The 12,511-nt window shown below is 36.9% G+C and overlaps 1 long non-coding RNA gene across 1 annotated transcript; it reads right to left on the bottom strand.

The window, feature by feature from the left end:
• Positions 1 to 3,367: 3,367 nt before the first annotated feature.
• Positions 3,368 to 12,103, bottom strand: LOC147582633 (uncharacterized). The gene is made up of 4 exons (XR_015248761.1): positions 11,795 to 12,103; positions 10,289 to 10,526; positions 9,191 to 9,350; positions 3,368 to 3,594 (listed from the first exon to the last, which is right to left on the bottom strand). It is a non-coding gene; the product is annotated as an uncharacterized LOC147582633 (long non-coding RNA).
• Between the last annotated feature and the right edge of the window lie 408 nt (positions 12,104 to 12,511).

Raw genomic sequence — 12,511 nt, 5'->3', positions numbered from 1 at the left:
GATGGAATTACCATGTGCAAATCAATAAATGTAATACATCATACAGATAAAAATCATATGATTATTTCAGTAGATACAGAAACAGCATTTGACAAAATTCTACATCCTTTTATGATAAAGACTGTGAAAAAGTTGGGGATAAAAGTTGGGTATAATAAAGGCCATGTATGACAAACACATGGCTAGCATTATGCTCAATGGTGAAAAGTTGAAAGCTTTTTCTCTAAGATCAGGATCAAGACAAGGGTTCCAACTATCACCACCACTATTTAATAGTACTGGAAATCCTAGCCAGGGCAATTAGAGAAGAAAAAGAAATAAAAGGCATCCAAATCAGAAAGGAAGAAGGAAGATTGTCTTTTTACAGCTGATATGATTTTATATGGAGAAAATCCTGAAGACTCCACATAAAAACTATTAGAACTAATAAATCCAGTAAGCCTGCAGAAATCAATTGTGTTTCTATACACTAATAGTAAATGGTGCTGAGAAAACTGAATAATCACATGCAAAAGAATAAAATTGGACCCTATCTCACACCACTCAAAAAAATTAACTCAAAAGGAATTATAGTTAAATAGAAGACCCGCAACTGTAAAACTCCTATGAGAGAACATAGGGGAAAAAAATCCTTGACATGGGCTTTGATAACAATTTTTTGGATATGACACCAAAAACACAAGCAACAAAAGCAAAAATAAACAAGTGGGAGTACATCAAACTAACAGCTTTTGCACAGCAGAAAAAAACAATCAACAGAGGCTCCTGGATGGCTCAGTCAGTAGAGCATGTGACTCTTCATTTCAGGGTCATGTGTTCAAGCCCCATTTTGGGCCTAGAGCTTACTTAAAAAAAAAGACAAAGCACAAAATAAAAAGACCTATGGAATGGAAGAAAATATGTTGCAAACTATTTGATAAGGAGTTAATACTCAAAATTCATAAAGAACTTATACAACTCAATAGAAAAAAACCCAAATAATCATTTTAAAAGTGGGCAAAGGAACTGAATGAGTCATTTTTCCAAAGAAGATATACAGATGGTCAACAGATACATGAAAAGATGCTCAACATCACTAATCATCAGGAAAATGCAAATCAAAACTGAAATGAGATTCACATGTGTTAGAATGGCTATTATGAAAAAGAAATAAATAACAAATTATGGCAAGGATGTGCAAAAAAGAAAACCTCTTGCATTGTTGATGAGAATGTTAATTGGTATAGACACTATGGAAAACAGTATGGAGGTTCCTCAAAAAGTTAAACTACCATATAACCCTGCAATCCCACTTCTGGATATATATCTGAAGGAACTGAAATAATTCAAAGAGATATCTGCACTTCCATGTTCACTGCATCATTATTTGTAATAGGTAAGACATGGAAACAACCTAAGTGTCTATCGAGAGATGAATGGATAAAGAAAATATGACATATGTGATATATATTATAATATATATGCTATTACATATCTATCTAAATATCTATTATATCTATAACATATGTTATCTATTATATCTATATATGTATTTTATCTATGTATTATATCTAATATATATCTTTATAGATATTGTACATATATTTATCTATCTATATAAAATGGAATACCTTTCAGACACAAAAGGAAGGATATCTTGCCATTTGTGACAACATGGGTGAACCTTGAGGACCTTATGCTAAGTGAAATAAGTCAGACAGAGGGGCTCCTGGGTGACTCAGTTGGTTAAGTGTCTGACTTCAGCTCAGGTCATGATCTCACAGTCTGTGAGTTCGAGCCCCATGTCAGGCTCTGTGCTGACAGCTCAGAGCCTGGAGCCTGCTTCAGATTCTGTGTCTCCCTCTCTCTCTGCCCCTCCCCTGCTCATGCTCTGTCTCTCTCTGTCTCAAAAATAAAAAATAAAAAAAAAACATTTAAAAAAATTAAAAAAAATAAGTCAGACAGAGGAAGACAAAACACTATGATCTCACTTATATGTGAATCTAAAAAAGCTGAACTCATAGGAACATAGAGTGAAATGGTGGTTGCCAAGGGATGGGGTACTGGGGAAAAGGGAAGATGTTGGTCAAAGGGTACCAACTTCCAGTGATAAGATGAATACATTCTGTGTATCATTAACAGTACTGTATTATATATTTGAAAGTTTCTTAAGAGAGTAGCTCTGAAATATTCTTACCATACACACACATGCACACACACACAAATGTAAGTATGTGAGGTCATGGAGGTGTTAACCTTGCTGTGGTAATTGGACACAAGATAATATGTGTATCACATTATTGGGTTGTACCCTTTAAATTTATGCAATGCTATATACCAATTATATCTCAACAAAACTGGGGAAAAAATAGAAGATGCTGCTTTTTTGACCTTAGATAAACTCAGTTTATAATTAATTTAGAAAAAAAAATGGACATTGCTTTTGATATCTTATGCATTGATTCAGAGTAAAGAGATTATTTTGTGAAAATGCTAAGATAACTTTAGCTGTGTATTTATACTACAAAAATAATTTGGTTGATTTAGGCTCAAAATCCAGGCTCTCTGTTGCTATGGTGCATAAAGGTCTACACTTTTTTTGATGTTATTTCTTGCTACCTCTGAAATCTATTCCAAGATTTTAATTATCTTCAGTGTTGTTGGTTCTGCTTAATTATTCTCTAGAGGCAGACTAGAAAATATTTAAATGAAAGTAAATCTTGATATTTCAATGAAAACGAGGTGGTGGTGGGCAGTGAAAGTGCTTGAGAAGTAAATAGGTGATCTTTCTTATATGCAGAATAAAAGTTTTTATAGTCATAAACATTTATATATAGATCCCTTTAGTCATTAGAATTCTAATAATTCTTACATAGCATGGTAGAATTTTAAAGATACAGTAATTAACAGATTTGTGTACATCTGTTTCTATTGATGCTTTAGGCCTGATTTTAAGAGAACCTGGAAAAAACTTCCTAACCTTTCCACGTAGTCTATATGCAGGATAAAAGTTTTTATAGTCATAAACATTTATATATAGACCCCTTTAGTCATTAGAATTCTAATAATTCTTACATAGCATGGTAGAATTTTAAAGATACAATAATTAATAGATTTTTGTACATCTGTTTCTGCTGATGCTTTAGGCCTAATTTTAAGAGAACCTGGAAAAAACTTCCTAATTTGAATTCATTAAATATCTTCTACACATTTCTATGAAAATGCCACCAAATAACATTGTCATCTGGATTTTTAAATCCAAGTCAAAAACTGTTTCATTAATCAGGATTTATTTATTTATTTATTTATTTATTTATTTATTTATTCATTTATTTATTCTCTAGTCCATAATCATTTAACATTGAACTCACAACACAGATGCTTTGCAAAGGATGCTCAGATGGAGTTTATTAATCTCAAGATTGTATCTGTAATGCAAAAAATGAAAGAATAAATGGAAACTTTCCTTTTTGACTTCTAGAATTGTTTTGTAGAAAACATGCCTTTTAGCAAAGTACAGGAAAGTGGTTGCTTTTTCTTCCTTGTGACAAGTGAAACTGAATAAATACATATTTCTTCCATAATACCTTTTGTGTTCAGAGGTTAAACAGACTCCTAGAGGAGAAAAATGATGTTATTAAGTGAAACACAAATGTCAAAAGAGCATCTATATTATGTATCTTCATTCAAAGCCCCTTCCAATGCTCATCAGATCAATTCTGCAATCTCATATACAGTTAGATATCTAGAAGATTTCTACTTTTTTAAAAAAATTTATTTATTTATTTATTTATTTATTTATTTATTTATTTATTTATTTTATTTTTGAGAGAGAGAGAGCGAGAGAGCATGAGAGGGGCAGAGAGAGAAGGGGGGGGGAGAGAGAATCCTAAGCAGGCTCCATGCTTGGTGCAGAGACCAATGTGAGGTTGGATCTCACAACTGTGAGGTAAAATCAAGAGTTAGATGCTTAACCGACTGAGCCACCCAGGTGGCCCAAGGATTTCTACTTTAAGATTTTTTTTTTTTTTTTGAGAGAGAGAGAGAGAGCGAGGGAGCAGGGGAGGGGCAGAGAGAGATGGAGAGAGAGAGAATCCTAAGCAGGCTCCATGCTGCCAGAGCAGAGCCCGATGCAGGGTTCACTCTCTCCAATCGTGAGACCATGACCTGAGCTGAAACTAAGAGTTGGACACTTTACCAACTGAGCCACCCAGGTGTCCCACCAAGGATTTCTGCTTTAAACATTCTCACACTCTTTTGGGGTGTCTGGGTGGTTCAGTTGGTTAAGCATTGAACTTCAGCTCAGGTCATGATCTCACAGTTTGTGAGTTTGAGCTCCCATTGGGCTCTCTACTCTCAGGATAGAGCTTGCTTCTGCTCCTTGGTCCCCCTCTCTCTGCCCCTCCCTGCCCCACTCTCTTTCTCTCTCTCTCTCAAAAATAAATAAACGCTTAAAAATATATAATGTTTAAAAAAAATTCTCAGTTTTCAAAAGTTTTCAGCACATTAGCAGGAAGCTCAGAGGCTACTGAGCATATGCTAAGGATTGACTAATATAGGCTGATGCTGGAGCCCAGGTGATGTCTTGTGCCCCAGAGAGCCTTTGGGAAGATGGTTCCTTGTTATAGTTACCAAACCTGGGGCAAGATGATAGTAAATTGGGAAGAAGATATTCTTGCAGGCTTCAAAAGAGCAGTCATTTCTTCCTCTTGATATTACAAAGCTCAGATGTATAAGGCAAGGTGTATTTTTGCCAATTAACCACCAACCTTAGTCACTGAAAATATGAAAACTTGAATGAGCTGTGGCCAAGGAAAAAACAAAACAACTAAGGAGATAGATTTTGTTTAGGCTAAAAAATAGGAAGAACACCACACAGTATCTATTAATTTGCCTTACCCTTTTATAGGGAAGGGTAAGCAATTATAGGCAGGATAATTTACAGTTGGAATACTTTGCAATCGGGTGAACAGGAAATGTTTATCTCTGTGTCTAGCTAGATTCAGAAAGGGACAAATAGTTCTCATCTCAGCTAATCATTCATGAGAAAAAGAACAGGGAGGGGATCTGGCCTTTCAGTGCCTTCAAGCAAAAAGAGAAGAAAGGTCCATGTTTGGCCTGTCACAAGTAAACAAAAGGGCCATCTACAAATCTGGTGAGAGTCCTGAGAAAGGGTAGACAGCCAGTCTTATCTAAGCTGGTTTGGTGGTGGTGGTGGTGGGGGGGGGGGGGTGTTCTTTGCAGTAAGGCATTTCCTGAAACACAAAAAGGTGGTGGGATTTGACAAAATAAAAAGTTAGGAGGATATCTGAACTCTGCTGTTATCTGGAGCACAAGCCTGAGGTGAAGTTCAGCTGTGTCAACTCATGTATGCATGTGCTTACCCACCCACACCAAACTGCCCACATTTCCTGAGGACAAAACCAATTCTCTGTTGTCACATTCTTCCTTGTTTAATCATTTACCAGCAAAGTGTCCAAAAGTCAATACTTAAAAGACAAGATGCCAAATTTATTATTAAACCTGCTTACTTGGTAGGCTTATTATCATTTATTTACACCAAGTTAAGGTCCTAAGAATGTCCACATAAATCAAATGCTTATAAAATTGGTTGGTGGTCACACAGCATAATGATTATAAGCCTGTGCTCTACTGTCAGTCTTTAAATTTGCATTTTTGGGGCACCTGGGTGGCTCAGTCAGTTAAGTGATCCACTATTAATCTTACCTCAGGTCTTGATGGCAGGATCGTAAGTTCAGTCCCCATGTTGGGTTCCACTCTGGGCGTGAAGCCTACTTTAGGCATTAAATAAATAAATAAATAAATAAATAAATAAATAAATTTGCATTTTCAAGGATTTTTTTATGCCTCTGCTTCCTCATCTCTAAAATGGGCTATGGGGGTGCCTAGGTGACTCAGTTGGTTAAGCATTTGACTCTTGATTTCAGCGCAGGTCATGATCTCACCATTCATGAGTTCTTCACTGACAGTGCAGAGTCTACTTGAGATTCCCTCTCTCCCTCTTTCTCTGCCCCTCCCCAGCTTATGCTCTTTCTCTCTGAAGGTAAATAAATAAACTTAACAAAAAAGAAATAAAATGGGATTGTAAATTGGTGCAACCACTATGGAAAACAATATGGAGGTTACTAAAAGAATTAAAAATAAAATTACCAGATGATCTAGCAATCCTACTTCTTGGTATATATCCAAAGGAAATGGAAACAATATCACAAAAAGATATCTGCTCTCCCATGTTCATTGCAATATTATTCACAATAGCTAAAATATGGAAACAAATCTTGGTCAAAGTATAAATGCATGGGGCATCTGGGTGGCTCAGTTAGTTAAGTGTCCCACTCTTGATATCGGCTCAAGTCGTGATCTCTTGGTTGTGAGATTGAGCCTCACATTGGGCTCCATGCTGGGCATAAAGCCTGCTTAAGATTCTCTCTCTCCCTCTACCCCTCCCCTGCTCGAGTGCTCTCTCTCTCTCTCAAAAAGAAAGCAAAAACAAAAATGAAAGCAAACCCCAAAGCATATATAGGCATACATATACAGATCAATGGAACAGAATAGAGAGCCTTGAAATAAACCCACACATCAATGATCAATTAATTTATGACAAAGGAACCAAGAATAGGGGTGTCTGGCTGGCTCAGTTGGAAGAGCATGTGACTCTTGATCTTGGGATGGTGAGTTCAAGCCCCACGTTGGGCATGGAGCCTACTTTGAAAAAAAAATGGAACCAGGGATATACAATGGGGAAAGGACAGCCTTTTTATAAATGGTATTGAGAAAATGGATAGCCATGCGCAAAAGAATGAAACTAGACCACTATCTAACACTATACATAAAAATTAACTTAAAATGGATTAAAGACTTGAATGTAAGACCTGAAACCATGAAACTCCTAGCAGAAAACATAGGCAGTAAGCTCCCTGACATCTGTCTTGGCAATGATTTTTTTTTTTTATTTGACACCAAAAGCAAAGGCAATAAAAGCAAAATATATAAGTGATACTATATCAAGCTAAAAAAGCTTCTGCACAGCAAAGGAAACCATCAACAAAATGAAAACACAGCCTATGGAATCGGAAAAAATATTTGCAAATCATGTATCTGGTAAAGGATTGATATCCAAAATATATAAAGAATTCATACAACCTAATAGCAAAAAACAATCCAATTAAAAATGGGCAGGGGATCTGAATATCTATATATATATATTTGAAAGTCACTAAGAGAGTAGATATTAAATGTTCTCACCACAAAAAAAGAAATGGTAAGTGGGTGATGTGATGCAGGTTTTAGTAACACTATGTTGGTAATCATTTTGCATTAAGTGTATCAAACCAACACATTGTACCGCTTAAATTTACAGGTCATGTGTCAATTATATCTCAATAAAGTTGGGGAAAAAAGATGTTATAAATAGGTAGATATGAAATAACAATAAATAAAATGGGGCTTTTTCTCCTCCTGTGTTTAGATGGTCATACCATAGCAAGAATTAATTCGCATGTGACTAAAACCAGCATTTTTCAAACTTTAGCATGTATCGGTATTCCCTGGGCATCTTGTTCTGACTTAGCAAGTTTGGATGGGACCTGAGACTACATTTTTATCAAGCTCCCAGATGTTGTCCATGCTGCTTGGTCCTGGACTACATTTTGAGTAGCAAGGGTCTAAAGCCTGGATTACACTGCTTGACGCATAGTCAGCAGTTAATAAATAGGTATTATTTTTACTAACTCATATAACTGTGCATAAAATAAGGCCATTATTAGAGGAAACCTTGTGTGAGTTGCATATGGCCTTTATATATTCTTTGCTTTATGAATGTCTACTAATGTGACTACAAAGTAATGAGATACAGAAACCACATGCGAAAATCTCCCTGACAACTTTGTTGTCTGAAGTTAGGGTCAATATTGGATTTTGCTAGAATTGAGAACACTTTCTCAGCAAACTCTCCAATGACTCATGAATTAAGTTCTAATACTGAAACGTGTTCTTAAATTGTAAGTCTCTTAAACTGATCCCTGCAAACTCACAAATGGTCAAACCAGAACACCAGGCTTTGCTGATGAAGATTCATCAGGGAAGGACAGGAAAGGCCACAGGGTGCCATGAAGCTCATAAAACAGTAAGCCAGGCATTTTTTTTTTTTTTTGAAACTTGAAGCTTACTTTAAAACATGAAATTATTTATTTTTTTATTCTTTTAAGTTAAAAGAATTTTTTTTAATGTTTTATTTATTTTTGAGAGAGAGACAGGGTATGAGTGGGGGAGGGCAGAGAGGGAGACACACACACAGAATCCAAAGCAGACTCCAGGCTCTGACCTGTTATCACAGAGCCTGACATGAGGCTTGAACTCATGAACCATGAAATCATGACCTGAGCCAAAGCTGGAAGCTTAACTGACTGAGCCATCCAGATGCCCCAAAACATGAAATTGTTTTTAAAGGTAAGGACAGGCTTGGAGATTAATTGTGAGAATCCTTATAGATATAATACCAATGGACAGCTTCAGATACCTAAACTGAAAAGTATTACTGAGCTTGGATATCTGTTTTTAAATTATTTTTTAATATTTATTTTTTTAAGGTTTATTTTTAAGAGACAGAGAGAGAGCATGAGCAGAGGAGGGGCAGAGAGAGGAAGACACAATATCTGAAACAGGCTCCAGGCTCTGAGCTGTCAGCACAGAGCCCAACGTGGGGCTTGAACTCAAGAACGGTGAGATCAGACCTGAGCCGAAGTCGGATGCTTAACCAACTGTGTCACCCAGGTACCCCTGTTTTTAAATTTGTTTAAAGCTTATTTATTTATTTTGAGAGAGAGTGAGCACAAGTGGGAGAGGGGCAGAGAGAGAGAGGGAGAGAGAGAATCCTGAGCAGGCTCCACACTGTCAATGCAGAGCCCACACGGAGCCTGAACCCACAAAACGTGAGATCATGACCTGAGCCTAAATCAAGAGTCGGACGCTTAACCAACTGAGCCACCCAGGAGCCCCAGATATCTGTTTTTAAAAGCTCCATGGAACTCTCAGAAACTGCTGCTGGGAGTGAAAATTAGTGCAATCACTTTGGAGAACATTTGGCAGCATGGATGAGAGGTGACATGTACACGTCATATGACCCAACTATGCAAACCTGCTTCTAGGTATTCGACAGGAAAGAATATATATGTTCACACAGGACACATACCAGAATGCTTCAAGCAGCACTAGCCCTAGCAGCCCAGAGCAGTCAGAAGCCAAAAGCCGCCGTGGTAGAAGGTTTAAATGGCAGAGCATACAAGAGAGCCCTACACAGCAATGAAAACAGTGGCACTGCAGCCATCAAGACGATGTGGATGAATCTCCATCTATAGTGTTGTGAAAAAGAAATAAAAAACAGAAGATATAAATTAACAAACAAAATATTAACCTATGGTCTTAGAAGTTTGGTGGTCATCCTTGGCCTGGGGACCACAGGAAGGGCTTCTGGAGTGTTGGTCATGTTTTATTTCTTGGCCAAAGCACTGGCTATACAATGTGTAAACTCTGTCATAAGTTCACTTATCTATCCGTTCCCTTATGATTTGGGCACTTTTCTGTATGTACGCTCTGCAGTGACAAAATTTACATTACAAAAAGCCCTAAGATTATCTTAAAAGTGACTTTACACTTCGGAAGTGCTTATTGTACCCAGTGAACTGTTTGAGAGGAAAAAATGGTTTGCTTCTGAATTTTAACCTATCTTAGATTTAACACATCTCAGCTTAGATCCATTCTTTAAAACATGATGCCAAAAGGAAATTTTCAGGAATATGCTGAGAAAGAAAAGCAGCATATGGTTTCTTAAAAGAGGGCCAGAGCTTCCCACTTTGCACCTTGTTTTCACTAACCTATTAGGTTCTTTGAGCAAAAGCCAATTCAATAATCAAAGGAGACCCAAGGGATCCCTTCCTTCTCCCTGTCAAGAGAAAACAGTCAAGGAAAAGACAAGACCCAAGCATTTTGGATGCAAAATCAGAAGATCTGAAGAGAAGCCATGAGATTTCTAAAAAGCTCCAGGAACAATGGGTCTGTCCAAGGGTGGGCCAAGACATCCTGAACAACTCACCACTAATTGCACTGATGTAGATGAATTTTAAAATGGAGAACTAAAAGGGAGCCAGCTGTGAACTGCTTGGGGGATGACTCATCATTGAAAATAATTAGCCCACATACAAGATGCCATTTCTAGACAGTCCCAAGACTTGTTATTATTTCCCTTCTTCTGTCTCTCCCTAAAAACCCAACTCCCAATCCAAATCAGTACCTTTTTATTGCAAGGTCTCCTGGTTGGGACTCTGAGTCTGGCCGCGGACAATTTTCATTCCAAATCCAGTTTGTTTGTGGGAAGAAATCTGTTAAATGTGCTCTTGCAGCATATACCACTGCTGTTGTTCATTTGTTTCCCCTTCAGCCTTTCCCAATTGAAGTTCACTCAATTTCATTTTTTTGCAGGAACTTGCAGTCTACAATCTCTTATCCTTAATGCCCAGATAGAAAAAGCTCTGAAAAGTAAAATTTCTCCTAAATTTAATGACAAAATCAGAACTCACATAAGACTGTTTATAATGTCTATTCATCATGCTTGCTGTGAATTTTTATGTTTCATTTGCACAGATTTAAATATGTTTGTTACAGGATGCTGCTTTAGAACTCCCTGGAGATGGGATATGATTTGCCATATATGCACTGCATTACCTTTCTACACTCCACAAATTTCAGATTCCAAAGCGCACCTGGGATTGTGGAACTGTAATCAAGAATTCCTCTTCAAGAGGAGAGATGAACTGTTCAGCTGCTAGAGGGATTTGGGTTAAATATAAACAACAGTCTTATGGCCAGAAGAGTTGTTAAAAATGGATGTTTTTCCCCAAAAGACTGTGTTAGGTTGAGAGACCAGAGCCAATATTTAACCTGGCATTCCAATTTAAAAGTCAATCCCGAACTGTCTACAGGACTCTGAGTCTCACTGAAATGTGAGATCATTTTCCTACTGGTAAAATAAAGGGGCAGATAGGGAATGTACCTCAACACATTTTGGGGGGGGGGGAGTCACCAAATTAGTAAGAAGAGAAAATGAAACATGAGTATTATGGCTAACTTTTGATTTGCCAACTTTGATGTGTCTGAAATTAGTGATAAGAACTTAATTCCTAAAGTGCATTTAGAATCCATTTGTCTCTGCTTAAAATGTTCCTCCATGTGACATAAAGAGATTATGAGACTTTCCAAACTAGGAAGTCCTGTGTTTCACTCACTTGAACTTCTAAGACCACGAGTGTCAAATATGGCTGCATAGGCTGAGTTGCATAGAGGAGGAGTGGTAATTAAACCAGACTTTAGATCGTTGGTTCTCCACAATGGCTGCATGTTGGAATCATCCTCTGGACAACTTTTAGAAAAAGACTAACGCCTACATTGCACCCTCAGAGATTCAGACTTAAATTGTTTGGAGGGATCCTTGTATATCAGAATTTTTAAAGCTAACAGGTAATTTGGATATGCAGCCAGGGCTGAGAATCATTCTTTAGAATAAGCCTCTTAACAAGATATTTTTTATATCCTCTCCCAAGATATTTTTTTGGGTAAGCCTTTATACTTATTTTGATGAAGCTTTCATAGGGGGACATTGTATCAGTTAGTTATTGCTGTGTAGAAAACCAGGGATAAAAGCTAGATGGGAGGTAGGAGATTTCTGGGGGTAGTTAAAGGACCTAAGTAAGGACTAAAAAGGAACACTGGGTGGAATAGAATGAGATTGACATCTGCTCACCATTGGTTGAAATAATCCCCATAGTTCACAGATGAGAGAAGTCCTGAATCAGGTCCAGTTGTCATTTTGAGGCACAGGGACCACTCAGAGTCCCTGGTTCTTCATCAATGTCAGCTGATTAGACAATAATGACGAAATGCAATATTCAAAATGCAGCCCCATCCTTAGATTCTGATTCCTCAGGTCTAGGGTGGGCCTGAGATCCTATGTATTCCTCCCAGGTAATGCTGCTGGTCCAGGACCACCCTTAGAGTTTAAATAAAACAGATATATCATTCTTTTGAATTTAGTGTTAATATCTGAATATTCATTTTCAAATAGAGGTAAGCATCGAAACATAATGTGAAACAAAAGTCTCCTTCGTGAGCTTTACATGTTACAATTTTATCAATCAGCTGAAGCATAATTATGTATTTATTACTATAAGATGCTACTACAACTAATGATTGTGAAAGCTATTAATTTTATATACAAAATCGATGATTAAAAAATTTCATATATAGTTTAATCAATAAGGAAATAGATCATCAACTAATAGGAATATTAAGCAAGAATACTTCTACTAGATAACTGTAGGAAGAACACACTATCCTTTTTAAGCCAACAAATGTTTGTACAATTTTAAATAAGGATGGAAGGCAGAATAATAGAGATTACATACAAACCATATTTATAGTCTTTGCAGTATTATTAGATCATTACCATTTGTGACATTAA

The sequence above is a fragment of the Puma concolor genome, chromosome A3, assembly GCF_028749965.1.
Source record: "Puma concolor isolate L17-30 chromosome A3, mPumCon1.1.hap2, whole genome shotgun sequence".
Taxonomy (NCBI): Eukaryota; Metazoa; Chordata; class Mammalia; order Carnivora; family Felidae; genus Puma; species Puma concolor.
Note: the sequence above shows the minus strand (reverse complement) of the source record. Positions and strands in the feature narration are given on the sequence as shown.